The following is a 20,000-nucleotide window of genomic DNA, read 5'->3' as shown; positions in this document are numbered from 1 at the left end:
TATGCACACACCATAGTTTGTATGCACACACCATAGTTTGTATGTACACACCATAGTTTGTATGCACACACCATAGTTTGTATGCACACACCATAGTTTGTATGCACACACCATAGTTTGTATGCACACACCAGTTTGTATGCACACACCATAGTTTGTATACACACACCATAGTTTGTATACACACACCATAGTTTGTATACACACACCATAGTTTGTAAACACACACCATGGTTTGTATGCACACACCATAGTTTGTATGCACACACCATAGTTTGTATGCACACTCCATAGTTTGTATGCACACACCATAGTTTGTATGCACACACCATAGTTTGTATGCACACACCATAGTTTGTATGTACACACCATAGTTTGTATACACACACCATAGTTTGTATGCACACACCATAGTTTGTATGTACACACCATAGTTTGTATGCACACACCATAGTTTGTATGCACACACCATAGTTTGTATGCACACACCATAGTTTGTATGCACACACCATAGTTTGTATGCACACACCATAGTTTGTATACACACACCATAGTTTGTATGCACACACCATAGTTTGTATACACACACCATAGTTTGTATGCACACACTATAGTTTGTATACACACACCATAGTTTGTATGCACACACCATAGTTTGTATGCACACACCATAGTTTGTATGCACACACCATAGTTTGTATACACACACCATAGTTTGTATGTACACACCATAGTTTGTATGCACACACCATAGTTTGTATGCACACACCATAGTTTGTATGCACACACCATAGTTTGTATGTACACACCATAGTTTGTATGCACACACCATAGTTTGTATGCACACACCATAGTTTGTATGCACACACCATAGTTTGTATGCACACACCATAGTTTGTATGCACACACCATAGTTTGTATACACACACCATAGTTTGTATGCACACACCATAGTTTGTATACACACACCATAGTTTGTATGCACACACTATAGTTTAAATACACACACCATAGTTTGTATGCACACACCATAGTTTGTATGTACACACCATAGTTTGTATGCACACACCATAGTTTGTATGCACACACCATAGTTTGTATGCACACACCATAGTTTGTATAAACACACCATTGTTTGTATGCACACACCATAGTTTGTATACACACACCATAGTTTGTATGCACACACCATAGTTTGTATACACACACCATAGTTTGTATGCACACACTATAGTTTGTATACACACACCATAGTTTGTATGCACACACCATAGTTTGTATACACACACCATAGTTTGTATGCACACACTATAGTTTGTATACACACACCATAGTTTGTATGCACACACCATAGTTTGTATACACACACCATAGTTTGTAAAAACACACCATAGTTTGTATGCACACACCATAGTTTGTATGCACACACCATAGTTTGTATGCACACACCATAGTTTGTATGTACACACCATAGTTTGTATGTACACACCATAGTGTGTATGCACACACCATAGTTTGTATACACACACCATAGTTTGTATGCACACACCATAGTTTGTATACACACACCATAGTTTGTATGCACACACTATAGTTTGTATACACACACCATAGTTTGTATGCACACACCATAGTTTGTATGCACACACCATAGTTTGTATGCACACACCATAGTTTGTATACACACACCATAGTTTGTATGTAGACACCATAGTTTGTATGCACACACCATAGTTTGTATGCACACACCATAGTTTGTATGCACACACCATAGTTTGTATACACACACCATAGTTTGTATGCACACACCATAGTTTGTATACACACACCATAGTTTGTATGCACACACTATAGTTTAAATACACACACCATAGTTTGTATGCACACACCATAGTTTGTATGTACACACCATAGTTTGTATGCACACACCATAGTTTGTATGCACACACCATAGTTTGTATGCACACACCATAGTTTGTATGCACACACCATTGTTTGTATGCACACACCATAGTTTGTATACACACACCATAGTTTGTATGCACACACCATAGTTTGTATACACACACCATAGTTTGTATGCACACACTATAGTTTGTATACACACACCATAGTTTGTATGCACACACCATAGTTTGTATACACACACCATAGTTTGTATGCACACACTATAGTTTGTATACACACACCATAGTTTGTATGCACACACCATAGTTTGTATACACACACCATAGTTTGTAAAAACACACCATAGTTTGTATGCACACACCATAGTTTGTATGCACACACCATAGTTTGTATGCACACACCATAGTTTGTATGTACACACCATAGTTTGTATGTACACACCATAGTGTGTATGCACACACCATAGTTTGTATGCACACACCATAGTTTGTATACACACACCATAGTTTGTAAACACACACCATAGTTTGTATGCACACACCATTGTTTGTATGCACACACCATAGTTTGTATACACACACCATAGTTTGTAAAAACACACCATAGTTTGTATGCACACACGATAGTTTGTATGCACACACCATAGTTTGTATGCACACACCATAGTTTGTATGCACACACCATAGTTTGTATGTACATACCATAGTTTGTGTACACACACCATAGTTTGTATGCACACACCATAGTTTGTATGCACACACCATAGTTTGTATACACACACCATAGTTTGTAAACACACACCATAGTTTGTATGCACACACCATTGTTTGTATGCACACACCATAGTTTGTATGCACACACCATAGTTTGTATGCACACACCAGTTTGTATGCACACACCATAGTTTGTATACACACACCATAGTTTGTATACACACACCATAGTTTGTATACACACACCATAGTTTGTATGCACACACCATAGTTTGTATGCACACACCATAGTTTGTATACACACACCATAGTTTGTATGCACACACCATAGTTTGTATACACACACCATAGTTTGTATGCACACACCATAGTTTGTATGCACACACCATAGTTTGTATGCCCACACCATAGTTTGTATGCACACACCATAGTTTGTATGTACACACCATAGTTTGTATGCACACACCATAGTTTGTATGCACACACCATAGTTTGTATGCACACACCATAGTTTGTATGCACACACCATAGTTTGTATACACACAACATAGTTTGTATGCACACACCATAGTTTGTATACACACACCATAGTTTGTATGCACACACTATAGTTTGTATACACACACCATAGTTTGTATGCACACACCATAGTTTGTATGCACACACCATAGTTTGTATGCACACACCATAGTTTGTATACACACACCATAGTTTGTATGTACACACCATAGTTTGTATGCACACACCATAGTTTGTATGCACACACCATAGTTTGTATGCACACACCATAGTTTGTATGTACACACCATAGTTTGTATGCACACACCATAGTTTGTATGCACACACCATAGTTTGTATGCACACACCATAGTTTGTATGCACACACCATAGTTTGTATGCACACACCATAGTTTGTATACACACACCATAGTTTGTATGCACACACCATAGTTTGTATACACACACCATAGTTTGTATGCACACACTATAGTTTAAATACACACACCATAGTTTGTATGCACACACCATAGTTTGTATGTACACACCATAGTTTGTATGCACACACCATAGTTTGTATGCACACACCATAGTTTGTATGCACACACCATAGTTTGTATGCACACACCATTGTTTGTATGCACACACCATAGTTTGTATACACACACCACAGTTTGTATGCACACACTATATTTTGTATACACACACCATAGTTTGTATGCACACACCATAGTTTGTATACACACACCATAGTTTGTATGCACACACTATAGTTTGTATACACACACCATAGTTTGTATGCACACACCATAGTTTGTATACACACACCATAGTTTGTAAAAACACACCATAGTTTGTATGCACACACCATAGTTTGTATGCACACACCATAGTTTGTATGCACACACCATAGTTTGTATGTACACACCATAGTTTGTATGTACACACCATAGTGTGTATGCACACACCATAGTTTGTATGCACACACCATAGTTTGTATGCACACACCATAGTTTGTATACACACACCATAGTTTGTATGCACACACTATAGTTTGTATACACACACCATAGTTTGTATGCACACACCATAGTTTGTATGCACACACCATAGTTTGTATGCACACACCATAGTTTGTATACACACACCATAGTTTGTATGTACACACCATAGTTTGTATGCACACACCATAGTTTGTATGCACACACCATAGTTTGTATGCACACACCATAGTTTGTATGTACACACCATAGTTTGTATGCACACACCATAGTTTGTATGCACACACCATAGTTTGTATGCACACACCATAGTTTGTATACACACACCATAGTTTGTATGCACACACCATAGTTTGTATACACACACCATAGTTTGTATGCACACACTATAGTTTAAATACACACACCATAGTTTGTATGCACACACTATAGTTTGTATACACACACCATAGTTTGTATGCACACACCATAGTTTGTATGCACACACCATAGTTTGTATGCACACACCATAGTTTGTATACACACACCATAGTTTGTATGCACACACCATAGTTTGTATGCACACACCATAGTTTGTATGCACACACCATAGTTTGTATGCACACACCATAGTTTGTATGTACACACCATAGTTTGTATGCACACACCATAGTTTGTATGCACACACCATAGTTTGTATGCACACACCATAGTTTGTATGCACACACCATAGTTTGTATGCACACACCATAGTTTGTATACACACACCATAGTTTGTATGCACACACCATAGTTTGTATACACACACCATAGTTTGTATGCACACACTATAGTTTAAATACACACACCATAGTTTGTATGCACACACCATAGTTTGTATGTACACACCATAGTTTGTATGCACACACCATAGTTTGTATGCACACACCATAGTTTGTATGCACACACCATAGTTTGTATGCACACACCATAGTTTGTATGCACACACCATAGTTTGTATACACACACCACAGTTTGTATGCACACACTATAGTTTGTATACACACACCATAGTTTGTATGCACACACCATAGTTTGTATACACACACCATAGTTTGTATGCACACACTATAGTTTGTATACACACACCATAGTTTGTATGCACACACCATAGTTTGTATACACACACCATAGTTTGTAAAAACACACCATAGTTTGTATGCACACACCTTAGTTTGTATGCACACACCATAGTTTGTATGCACACACCATAGTTTGTATGTACACACCATAGTTTGTATGTACACACCATAGTGTGTATGCACACACCATAGTTTGTATACACACACCATAGTTTGTATGCACACACCATAGTTTGTATACACACACCATAGTTTATATGCACACACCATAGTTTGTATACACACACCATAGTTTGTATGCACACACCATAGTTTGTATGCACACACCATAGTTTGTATGCACACACCATAGTTTGTATACACACACCATAGTTTGTATGTACACACCATAGTTTGTATGCACACACCATAGTTTGTATGCACACACCATAGTTTGTATGCACACACCATAGTTTGTATGCACACACCATAGTTTGTATGCACACACCATAGTTTGTATGCACACACCATAGTTTGTATACACACACCATAGTTTGTATGCACACACCATAGTTTGTATACACACACCATAGTTTGTATGCACACACTATAGTTTAAATACACACACCATAGTTTGTATGCACACACCATAGTTTGTATGTACACACCATAGTTTGTATGCACACACCATAGTTTGTATGCACACACCATAGTTTGTATGCACACACCATAGTTTGTATGCACACACCATTGTTTGTATGCACACACCATAGTTTGTATACACACACCATAGTTTGTATGCACACACCATAGTTTGTATACACACACCATAGTTTGTATGCACACACCATAGTTTGTATACACACACCATAGTTTGTATGCACACACCATAGTTTGTATACACACACCATAGTTTGTATGCACACACTATAGTTTGTATACACACACCATAGTTTGTATGCACACACCATAGTTTGTATACACACACCATAGTTTGTATGTACACACCATAGTTTGTATGCACACACCATAGTTTGTATGCACACACCATAGTTTGTATGCACACACCATAGTTTGTATGTACACACCATAGTTTGTATGCACACACCATAGTTTGTATGCACACACCATAGTTTGTATGCACACACCATAGTTTGTATACACACACCATAGTTTGTATGCACACACCATAGTTTGTATACACACACCATAGTTTGTATGCACACACTATAGTTTAAATACACACACCATAGTTTGTATGCACACACTATAGTTTGTATACACACACCATAGTTTGTATGCACACACCATAGTTTGTATGCACACACCATAGTTTGTATGCACACACCATAGTTTGTATACACACACCATAGTTTGTATGCACACACCATAGTTTGTATGCACACACCATAGTTTGTATGCACACACCATAGTTTGTATGCACACACCATAGTTTGTATGTACACACCATAGTTTGTATGCACACACCATAGTTTGTATGCACACACCATAGTTTGTATGCACACACCATAGTTTGTATGCACACACCATAGTTTGTATGCACACACCATAGTTTGTATACACACACCATAGTTTGTATGCACACACCATAGTTTGTATACACACACCATAGTTTGTATGCACACACTATAGTTTAAATACACACACCATAGTTTGTATGCACACACCATAGTTTGTATGTACACACCATAGTTTGTATGCACACACCATAGTTTGTATGCACACACCATAGTTTGTATGCACACACCATAGTTTGTATGCACACACCATAGTTTGTATGCACACACCATAGTTTGTATACACACACCACAGTTTGTATGCACACACTATAGTTTGTATACACACACCATAGTTTGTATGCACACACCATAGTTTGTATACACACACCATAGTTTGTATGCACACACTATAGTTTGTATACACACACCATAGTTTGTATGCACACACCATAGTTTGTATACACACACCATAGTTTGTAAAAACACACCATAGTTTGTATGCACACACCTTAGTTTGTATGCACACACCATAGTTTGTATGCACACACCATAGTTTGTATGTACACACCATAGTTTGTATGTACACACCATAGTGTGTATGCACACACCATAGTTTGTATACACACACCATAGTTTGTATGCACACACCATAGTTTGTATACACACACCATAGTTTATATGCACACACCATAGTTTGTATACACACACCATAGTTTGTATGCACACACCATAGTTTGTATGCACACACCATAGTTTGTATGCACACACCATAGTTTGTATACACACACCATAGTTTGTATGTACACACCATAGTTTGTATGCACACACCATAGTTTGTATGCACACACCATAGTTTGTATGCACACACCATAGTTTGTATGCACACACCATAGTTTGTATGCACACACCATAGTTTGTATGCACACACCATAGTTTGTATGCACACACCATAGTTTGTATGCACACACCATAGTTTGTATACACACACCATAGTTTGTATGCACACACCATAGTTTGTATACACACACCATAGTTTGTATGCACACACTATAGTTTAAATACACACACCATAGTTTGTATGCACACACCATAGTTTGTATGTACACACCATAGTTTGTATGCACACACCATAGTTTGTATGCACACACCATAGTTTGTATGCACACACCATAGTTTGTATGCACACACCATTGTTTGTATGCACACACCATAGTTTGTATACACACACCATAGTTTGTATGCACACACCATAGTTTGTATACACACACCATAGTTTGTATGCACACACCATAGTTTGTATACACACACCATAGTTTGTATGCACACACCATAGTTTGTATACACACACCATAGTTTGTATGCACACACTATAGTTTGTATACACACACCATAGTTTGTATGCACACACCATAGTTTGTATACACACACCATAGTTTGTAAAAACACACCATAGTTTGTATGCACACACCATAGTTTGTATGCACACACCATAGTTTGTATGCACACACCATAGTTTGTATGTACAGACCATAGTTTGTATGTACACACCATAGTGTGTATGCACACACCATAGTTTGTATGCACACACCATAGTTTGTATACACACACCATAGTTTGTAAACACACACCATAGTTTGTATGCACACACCATTGTTTGTATGCACACACCATAGTTTGTATACACACACCATAGTTTGTAAAAACACACCATAGTTTGTATGCACACACGATAGTTTGTATGCACACACCATAGTTTGTATGCACACACCATAGTTTGTATGCACACACCATAGTTTGTATGTACATACCATAGTTTGTATACACACACCATAGTTTGTATGCACACACCATAGTTTGTATACACACACCATAGTTTGTATACACACACCATAGTTTGTAAACACACACCATAGTTTGTATGCACACACCATTGTTTGTATGCACACACCATAGTTTGTATGCACACACCATAGTTTGTATGCACACACCAGTTTGTATGCACACACCATAGTTTGTATACACACACCATAGTTTGTATACACACACCATAGTTTGTATACACACACCATAGTTTGTATGCACACACCATAGTTTGTATGCACACACCATAGTTTGTATACACACACCATAGTTTGTATGCACACACTATAGTTTGTATACACACACCATAGTTTGTATGCACACACCATAGTTTGTATACACACACCATAGTTTGTATGCACACACCATAGTTTGTATGCACACACCATAGTTTGTATGCACACACCATAGTTTGTATGCACACACCATAGTTTGTATGCACACACCATAGTTTGTATACACACACCATAGTTTGTATGCACACACCATAGTTTGTATACACACACCATAGTTTGTATGCACACACTATAGTTTAAATACACACACCATAGTTTGTATGCACACACCATAGTTTGTATACACACACCATAGTTTGTATGCACACACTATAGTTTGTATACACACACCATAGTTTGTATGCACACACCATAGTTTGTATACACACACCATAGTTTGTAAAAACACACCATAGTTTGTATGCACACACCATAGTTTGTATGCACACACCATAGTTTGTATGCACACACCATAGTTTGTATGTACACACCATAGTTTGTATACACACACCATAGTTTGTATGCACACACCATAGTTTGTATGCACACACCATAGTTTGTATACACACACCATAGTTTGTAAACACACACCATAGTTTGTATGCACACACCATTGTTTGTATGCACACACCATAGTTTGTATGCACACACCAGTTTGTATGCACACACCAGTTTGTATGCACACACCATAGTTTGTATACACACACCATAGTTTGTATACACACACCATAGTTTGTATACACACACCATAGTTTGTAAACACACACCATAGTTTGTATGCACACACCATAGTTTGTATGCACACACCATAGTTTGTATGCACACACCATAGTTTGTATGCACACACCATAGTTTGTATGTACACACCATAGTTTGTATACACACACCATAGTTTGTATGCACATACCATAGTTTGTATGTACACACCATAGTTTGTATGCACACACCATAGTTTGTATGCACACACCATAGTTTGTATGCACACACCATAGTTTGTATGCACACACCATAGTTTGTATGTACACACCATAGTTTGTATGCACACACCATAGTTTGTATGCACACACCATAGTTTGTATGTACACACCATAGTTTGTATACACACACCATAGTTTGTATGCACACACCATAGTTTGTATGCACACACTATAGTTTGTATACACACACCATAGTTTGTAAACACACACCATAGTTTGTATGCACACACCATTGTTTGTATGCACACACCATAGTTTGTTTGCACACACCATAGTTTGTATGCACACACCAGTTTGTATGCACACACCATAGTTTGTATACACACACCATAGTTTGTATACACACACCATAGTTTGTAAACACACACCATAGTTTGTATGCACACACCATAGTTTGTATGCACACACCATAGTTTGTATGCACACACCATAGTTTGTATGTACACACCATAGTTTGTATACACACACCATAGTTTGTATGCACACACCATAGTTTGTATACACACACCATAGTTTGTAAACACACACCATAGTTTGTATGCACACACCATAGTTTGTAAACACACACCATAGTTTGTATGCACACACCATAGTTTGTATGCACACACCAGTTTGTATGCACACACCATAGTTTGTATACACACACCATAGTTTGTAAACACACACCATAGTTTGTATGCACACACCATAGTTTGTATGTACACACCATAGTTTGTATACACACACCATAGTTTGTATGCACACACCATAGTTTGTATACACACACCATAGTTTGTATGCACACACCATAGTTTGTATGCACACACCATAGTTTGTATGTACACACCATAGTTTGTATACACACACCATAGTTTGTATGTACACACCATAGTTTGTATACACACACCATAGTTTGTATGCACACACCATAGTTTGTATGCACACACCATAGTTTGTATGCACACACCATACTTTGTATGTACACACCATAGTTTGTATGCACACACCATAGTTTGTATGCACACACCATAGTTTGTATGTACACACCATAGTTTGTATACACACACCATAGTTTGTATGCACACACCATAGTTTGTATGCACACACCAGTTTGTATGCACACACCATAGTTTGTATACACACACCATAGTTTGTATACAAACACCATAGTTTGTATACACACACCATAGTTTGTAAACACACACCATAGTTTGTATGCACACACCATAGTTTGTATGCACACACCATAGTTTGTATGCACACACCATAGTTTGTATGCACACACCATAGTTTGTATGCACACACCATAGTTTGTATGTACACACCATAGTTTGTATACACACACCATAGTTTGTATGCACACACCATAGTTTGTATGCACACACCATAGTTTGTATGCACACACCATAGTTTGTATGCACACACCAGTTTGTATGCACACACCATAGTTTGTATGCACACACCATAGTTTGTATGCACACACCAGTTTGTATGCACACACCATAATTTGTATACACACACCATTATGAGGGGCCGTTAGTGACATTATTCAGAATTACCTCTTACATACACTACTGAAATGCTCTCACACAAACAAATGAAATCTTTTTCTTTTATAAACACTACTGAAACACTCTTATAAACACTACTGAAATGCTCTTACATACACTACTGAAACACTCTTATAAACACTACTGAAACACTCTTACATACACTACTGAAACACTCTTATAAACACTACTGAAATGCTCTTACATACACAACTGAAATGCTCTCACATAAACAACTGAAATCTTTTTCTCTTATACACACTACTGAAACACTCTTATAAACACTACTGAAACACTCTTATAAACACTACTGAAATGCTCTTACATACACTACTGAAACACTCTTATAAACACTACTGAAACACTCTTACATACACTACTGAAACACTCTTATAAACACTACTGAAACACTCTTATAAACACTACTGAAACGCTCTTATAAACACTACTGAAACACTCTTACATACACTACTGAAACACTCTTATAAACACTACTGAAACACTCTTATAAACACTACTGAAACGCTCTTATAAACACTACTGAAACACTCTTACATAAACTACTGAAACACTCTTATAAACACTACTGAAACACTCTTATAAACACTACTGAAACACTCTTATAAACACTACTGAAACACTCTTACATACACTACTGAAACACTCTTATAAACACTACTGAAACACTCTTATAAACACTACTGAAACACTCTTATAAACACTACTGAAACACTCTTATAAACACTACTGAAATGTTTTTGTCTCACGCACACACCTGGAAATATTTTTCACTAGTATGTATAAACGGATTTCACCTGTGTGTGTGTGTGTGCTTTTTACACGTGCGTGTGAGAGACAACAATTTCAGTAGTATGTGTGCAAAGATTTCAGTTATATGTATGAGCGAATCTTACCAGTGTGTATGCAAGCATTTCACCAGTGTGTATGCAAGCATCTTACTAGTGTGTGTGAGCGATGTTGCATTCCGGTTCCGGTCACCAATAATCCCCGCCCCTTTTCAGACAGGTTTTTTTTTTTTTTTTAAAGCCAAGTTGTGGACAAAATGTCTGCGGACAAGTAGCTTAACCGAGGTGGGAGCTCCACTTCATAATTTGAGGGCTTCAGCTGAGAATATAAGAACACTTTCAATGCAACAAGGGTCGGGCTGCCGCCGTGCAGGACGCGGCACCTGAGCGGCCACACAGGTGCCTTTCTCCTCCCGACAGCCAAGCAGCCTGGAGCAAATGTTACCTTGCGAGTTTACGCTTGCAGCATCATCAAGTGCAACGTTTCAGTTCATGGACATCGAAGCAAGAGGAGGAAAAGGTAATTAGACATTATTTATTTCTAAATGATTGTAGAATCACACGAAATGTAAGGTGACATGGCATTGTAGTGAGCTACAATGGTAACATGTCGAAATGTGAGTCACGTCGTGGTACGTCAGTAGCTGATCAAATACTAATGATAATGGATTACATTTATTTAGCGCTTTTCTATCGACTTGATAAGGGGTCCCCAAACTACGGCCCGCGGGCCGGTTACTGCTTGCCAAAGTCCAACATCCGGTTCGCTGGAGAAAAAAAATGTTGTATTATTATTTTCAATCTGTCTTTTCTAATCCATATTTTGGTGTCCCCTAGCCGCTCAGGCTAATCATATTGTCTAAAAATGCATTTCCCTGTATGACTTATATCGTCTTAGCTGTTTTCATGTGATCTGATTGTTACATTCTTATTTCAGAGTCACCACGCAGCTGCATGACCATTTCAACAAAGACGGAATAAACAACCTCTGGATTCATGGAACTTCTCTGCACACAAATATATTAATTGGAATATTCAATAAATTTCACATAGAAACATTGTGATTATTATTTTCAACAGTGTGTTGAAAACAACCTTTTTTGGCTCAGAAAGGTTCCTTATGTCTTATTATTCATATGCTTTCAATACTTGTCGGTGTGTAATTCCAGACATAGATGTAAACATTAATGAGACAACAATGAACATTTTTCAACAAGTGAACCCACTTGAAAATGATGGCAACTATGGAATAGACATTTTCACTTCAATTCTGCACTTTATTCAGTGAACATGGGAATTATAAGGTTTGTTAAAATGTTTTATGTGAGAGCATTTCAGTAGTGTATGTAAGAGGTAATTCTGAATAATGTCCCTAACGGCCCCTCATACACCATAGTTTGTATACACACACCATAGTTTGTATACACACACACCATAGTTTGTAAACACACACCATAGTTTGTATGCACACACCATAGTTTGTATGCACACACCATAGTTTGTATGTACACACCATAGTTTGTATACACACACCATAGTTTGTATGCACACACCATAGTTTGTATGCACACACCATAGTTTGTATGCACACACCATAGTTTATATGCACACACCATAGTTTGTATGTACACACCATAGTTTGTATACACACACCATAGTTTGTATGTACACACCATAGTTTGTATACACACACCATAGTTTGTATGCACACACCATAGTTTGTATGCACACACCATAGTTTGTATGCACACACCATAGTTTGTATGTACACACCATAGTTTGTATGCACACACCATAGTTTGTATGCACACACCATAGTTTGTATAGTTTGTATACACACACCATAGTTTGTATGCACACACCATAGTTTGTATGCACACACCATAGTTTGTAGGCACACACCATAGTTTGTATGCACACACCATAGTTTGTATACACACACCATAGTTTATATGCACGTACAGCACTTAACATCTTTAGCACAACACTATGTGCAATTACATGATGGACAATGGATAATTAATAAACAATATCATTATGTACAATAAAATAATAAACAATGCAATTATGTACAATAGAATAATAAACAATGTAATTATGTACAGTATATTAATAAACAATGTAATTATGTACAGTATATTAATAAACAATATAATTATGTACAGTATATTAATAAACAATATAATTATGTACAATATATTAATAAACAATACAAATATGGACAATAAAATAATAAACAATATAATTATGTACAATATATTAATAAACAATGCAATTATGTACAATATAGTAATAAACAATATAATTGTGGACAATATATTAATCCATCCATCCATCCATCCATCTTCTTCCACTTATCCGAGGTCGGGTCGCGGGGGCAGCAGCCTAAGCAGGGAAGCCCAGACTTCCCTCTCCCCAGCCACTTCGTCCAGCTCCTCCCGGGGGATCCCGAGGCGTTCCCAGGCCAGCCGGGAGACATAGTCTTCCCAACGTGTCCTGGGTCTTCCTCGTGGCCTCCTACCGGTCGGACATGCCCTAAACACCTCCTTAGGTAGGCGCTCGGGTGGCATCCTGACCAGATGCCCGAACCACCTCATCTGGCTCCTCTCGATGTGGAGGAGCAGCGGCATTACTTTGAGCTCCCCCCGGATGACAGAGCTTCTCACCCTATCTCTAAGGGAGAGCCCCGCCACCCGGCGGAGGAAACTCATTTCGGCCGCTTGTACCCGTGATCTTGTCCTTTCGGTCATAACCCAAAGCTCATGACCATAGGTGAGGATGGGAACGTAGATCGACCGGTAAATTGAGAGCTTTGCCTTCCGGCTCAGCTCCTTCTTCACCACAACGGATCGATACAGCGTCCGCATTACTGAAGACGCCGCACCGATCCGCCTGTCGATCTCACGATCCACTCTTCCCTCACTCGTGAACAAGACTCCGAGGTACTTGAACTCCTCCACTTGGGGCAAGATCTCATCCCCAACCCGGAGATGGCACTCCACCCTTTTCCGGGCGAGAACCATGGACTCGGACTTGGAGGTGCTGATTCTCATCCCAGTCGCTTCACACTCAGCTGCGAACCGATCCAGTGAGAGCTGAAGATCCTGGCGAGATGAAGCCATCAGGACCAAATCATCTGCAAAAAGCAGAGACCTAATCCTGCAGCCACCAAACCGGATCCCCTCAACGCCTTGACTGCGCCTAGGAATTCTGTCCATAAAAGTTATGAACAGAATCGGTGACAAAGGGCAGCCTTGGCGGAGTCCAACCCTCACCGGAAACGTGTCCGACTTACTGCCGGCAATGCGAACCAAGCTCTGACACTGATCATACAGGGAGCGGACCGCCACAATCAGACAGTCCGAAACCCCATACTCTCTGAGCACTCCCCACAGGACTTCCCGAGGGACACGGTCGAATGCCTTCTCCAAGTCCACAAAGCACATGTAGACTGGTTGGGCAAACTCCCATGCACCCTCAAGGACCCTGCCGAGAGTATAGAGCTGGTCCACAGTTCCACGACCAGGACGAAAACCACACTGTTCCTCCTGAATCCGAGGTTCGACTATCCGGCGTAGCCTCCTCTCCAGTACACCTGAATAGACCTTACCGGGAAGGCTGAGGAGTGTGATCCCACGATAGTTAGAACACACCCTCCGGTTCCCCTTTTTAAAGAGAGGAACCACCACCCCGGTCTGCTAATCCAGAGGTACTTCCCCCGATGTCCACGCGATGCTGCAGAGTCTTGTCAACCAAGACAGCCCTACAGCATCCAGAGCCTTAAGGAACTCCGGGCGGATCTCATCCACCCCCGGGGCCTTGCCACCGAGGAGCTTTTTAACTACCTCAGCAACCTCAGCCCCAGAAATAGGAGAGCCCACCACAGATTCCCCAGGCACTGCTTCCTCATAGGAAGACGTGTTGGTGGGATTGAGGAGGTCTTCGAAGAATTCCCTCCACCGATCCACAACTTCCGCAGTCGAGGTCAGCAGAACACCATCCGCACCATACACGGTGTTGGTAGTGCACTGCTGCCCCTTCCTGAGGCGGCGGATGGTGGTCCAGAATCGCTTCGAAGCCGTCCGGAAGTCGTTTTCCATGGCTTCCCCGAACTCCTCCCATGTCCGAGTTTTTGCCTCCGCGACCGCTGAAGCCGCACACCGCTTGGCCTGTCGGTACCTGTCCGCTGCCTCAGGAGTCCCATGAGCCAAAAGAACCCGATAGGACTCCTTCTTCAGCTTGACGGCATCCCTCACCGCCGGTGTCCACCAACGGGTTCTAGGATTACCGCCACGACAGGCACCAACTACCTTGTGGCCACAGCTCCAATCAGCCGCCTCGACAATAGAGGTGCGGAACATGGTCCACTCAGACTCAATGTCCAGCACCTCCCTCGTGACATGTTCAAAGTTCTTCCGGAGGTGGGAATTGAAACTCTCTCTGACAGGAGACTCTGCCAGACGTTCCCAGCAAACCCTCACAATTCGTTTGGGCCTGCCAGGTCTGTCCGGCATCCTCCCCCACCATCGCAGCCAACTCACCACCAGGTGGTGATCGGTAGAAAGCTCCGCCCCTCTCTTCACCCGAGTGTCCAAAACATGAGGCCGCAAATCCGATGACACAACTACAAAGTCGATCATAGAACTGCGGCCTAGGGTGTCCTGGTGCCAAGTGCACATATGGACACCCTTATGCTTGAACATGGTGTTCGTTATGGACAATCCGTGACGGGCACAAAAATCCAATAACAAAACACCACTTGGGTTCAGATCCGGGCGGGCATTCTTCCCAATCACGCCTCTCCAGGTTTCACTGTCGTTGCCAATATGAGCGTTGAAGTCACCCAGTAGAACGAGGGAATCACTCTCAAGTACTCCCTCGAGTGAATCCAAAAAGGGTGGGTACTCTGAGCTGCTGTTTGGCGCGTAAGCGCAAACAACAGTCAGGACCCGTCCCCCCACCCGAAGGCGGAGGGAAGCTACCCTCTCGTCCACCGGGTTGAACTCCAACATGCAGGCTCTGAGCCGGGGGGCAACAAGAATTGCCACCCCAGCCCGTCGCCTCTCACTGCTGGCAACGCCAGAGTGGAAGAGAGTCCAGCCCCTCTCGAGAGAACTGGTTCCAGAGCCCTTGCTGTGCGTCGAGGTGAGTCCGACTATATCCAACCGGAACTTCTCTACCTCGCGCACTAGCTCAGGCTCCTTCCCCCCCAGCGAGGTGACGTTCCACGTCCCAAGAGCTAGCTTCTGTAGCCAAGGATCGGACCGCCAGGTGCCCTGCCTTCGGCTACCGCCCAGCTCACATTGCACCCGACCTCTATGGCCCCTGCTATGGGTGGTGAGCCCATTGGAGGGGGGACCCACGTTGCCTCTTCGGGCTGTGCCTGGCCGGGCCCCATGGGGACAGGCCCGGCCACCAGGCGCTCGCCATCGTGCCCCAACTCCGGGCCTGGCTCCGGACGGGGGCCCCGGTGACCCACGTCTGGGCGAGGGAAATCTGAGTCTCGGTTCTTGCATTTCCATAGAAGTCTTCGAGCTTGTTCAATATATTAATGAACAATAAAATTATGGACAATATATTAATGAACAATATATTATGGACTGTATATTAATAAACAATGTAATTTTGTACAATAAAATAATAAACAATGTAATTATGTACAATATATTAATAAACAATGTAAGTATGTACAATATATGAATAAACAATATAAATATGGACAATATATTAATAAATAATATAATTACGTACAATATAATTATGGACTATATATTAATAAACAATGTAATTATGTACAATATATTAATAAACAATGTAATTATGGACAATATATTAATAAACAATATAATTATGTACAATATAATTATAGACTATATATTAATAAACAATGTAATTATGTACAATATATTAATAAACAATATAATTATGGCCAATAAAATAATAAACAATTTAATTATGTACAATATATTAATAAACAATGTAATTATGTACAATATATTAATACACAATATAATTATGGACGATAAATCAAATCAAATCAAATCAACTTTATTTATAGAGCACATTTAAAATTTACCACAGGGGTAGCCAAAGTGCTGTACAATGAGCAGGTTAAAAGATAAAACGAGTACCGAGCAAACACAACACAACACAAACAGAACACGATAAAAAATAAATAATTAAAATAGAATTCATAAAAACATAAAAACATAAAAACAGGATCACAGCAGGTGTATTATGGGGCGCCATTGCAGGATGGATATAACTCAGTGTTAAAAGCCATGGAATAAAAGTATGTTTTTAAGAGAGATTTAAAAACAGGAAGAGAGGAGGCTTGTCTAACACTCAGGGGTAGGTCGTTCCAGAGCTTGGGAGCAGCAACGGCGAAAGCTCTGTCACCTCTAAGCTTCAGCCTTGTGTCAGGGACCGTCAACAGCAGCTGATCGGCTGATCTTAAGGATCGGGTGGGGCAGTAAGGCTGAAGGAGGTCGGAGAGATAGGTTGGCGCGAGGTTGTTTAGACATTTAAAAACAAATAAAAGGAGTTTAAAATGTATTCGGTAACGCACAGGGAGCCAGTGAAGGGACGCTAAAATAGGGGTGATGTGCTCACGTCTGCGGGTCTGTGTTAGCAGACGAGCAGCAGAGTTCTGCACGAGCTGCAGGCGGGCGAGGGAGGCCTGGCTAATGCCAACATACAGGGCATTACAATAATCAAGACGAGTCGAGATAAAAGCGTGGATTAATTTCTCAAGATCATGTCTTGATAGAAGCGGTTTCACTTTCGCTATTTGGCGTAATTGATAAAAGCTTTTTTGAACGACGCTGCTGATTTGTTTTTCGAATTTAAAATAATAATAATATATTAATAAACAATATAATTATGGATGATATATTAAAAAACAATATAATTATGTACAATATAATTATGGACTATAATTAATAAACAATGTAATTATGTAAAATATATTAATAAACAATATAATTATGTACAATAAAATACAAAATTTAATTATGTACAATATATTGATAAACAATATAATTATGGACGATATATTAATAATCAATATAATTATGTACAATATAATTATGGACTATATATTAATAAACAATATAATTATGGACAATAAAATAAACAATGTAGTTATCCATCCATCCATCCATTTTCTACCGCTTATTCCCTTTGGGGTCGCGGGAGCCTATCTCAGCTACAATCGGGCGGAAGGCGGGGTACACCCTGGACAAGTCGCCACCTCATCGCAGGGCCAACACAGATAGACAGACAACATTCACACTCACATCCACACACTAGGGCCAATTTAGTGTTGCCAATCAACTTATCCCCAGGTGCATGTCTTTGGAGGTGGGAGGAAGCCGGAGTACCCGGAGGGAACCCACGCAGTCACGGGGAGGACATGCAAACTCCACACAGTAAGATCCCGAGCCCGGGATTGAACCCAGGACTACCGTATTTTTCGGTATTGTGAGGCAGATGCACTAACCCCTCTGCCACCGTGAATGTAGTTATGTACAATATATTAATAAACAATATAATTATGTACACTATATTAATAAACAATATAATTATGTACACTATATTATTAAACAATGTAAATATGTACACTATATTAATAAACAATATAATTATGTACACTATATTAATAAACGATGTAATGATGTATAATAAATGTCAGGTCTGATACTTAGAACTGGTCTTCTTCTGCAGGTGAATGTGTGTATGACATCATGCATGAGTGTGTGGTTAGGAAGTTTGTCATCTCCAGGTGAACTGACCAGGCAGGTGAACATGACCCATGACATTATAATAACACACG

The 20,000-nt window shown here is 40.0% G+C and overlaps 1 protein-coding gene and 1 long non-coding RNA gene across 2 annotated transcripts in view; one reads left to right on the top strand and one right to left on the bottom strand.

Moving 5' to 3' along the window:
- Window positions 1-20,000, bottom strand: part of LOC133575919 (plakophilin-1-like) — a 52,124-nt gene that overhangs the window by 31,341 nt on the left and 783 nt on the right. The gene's annotated exons all lie outside the window — the stretch shown is intronic.
- Window positions 12,632-13,222, top strand: LOC133575925 (uncharacterized). The gene is made up of 2 exons (XR_009811537.1): window positions 12,632-12,686; window positions 13,104-13,222. It is a non-coding gene; the product is annotated as an uncharacterized lncRNA (long non-coding RNA).

The sequence above is a fragment of the Nerophis lumbriciformis genome, linkage group LG03, assembly GCF_033978685.3.
Source record: "Nerophis lumbriciformis linkage group LG03, RoL_Nlum_v2.1, whole genome shotgun sequence".
NCBI classification, from domain to species: Eukaryota; Metazoa; Chordata; class Actinopteri; order Syngnathiformes; family Syngnathidae; genus Nerophis; species Nerophis lumbriciformis.
The sequence above is the reverse complement of the archived record's forward strand: the minus strand, read 5'-3'. Positions and strand labels throughout refer to the sequence as shown.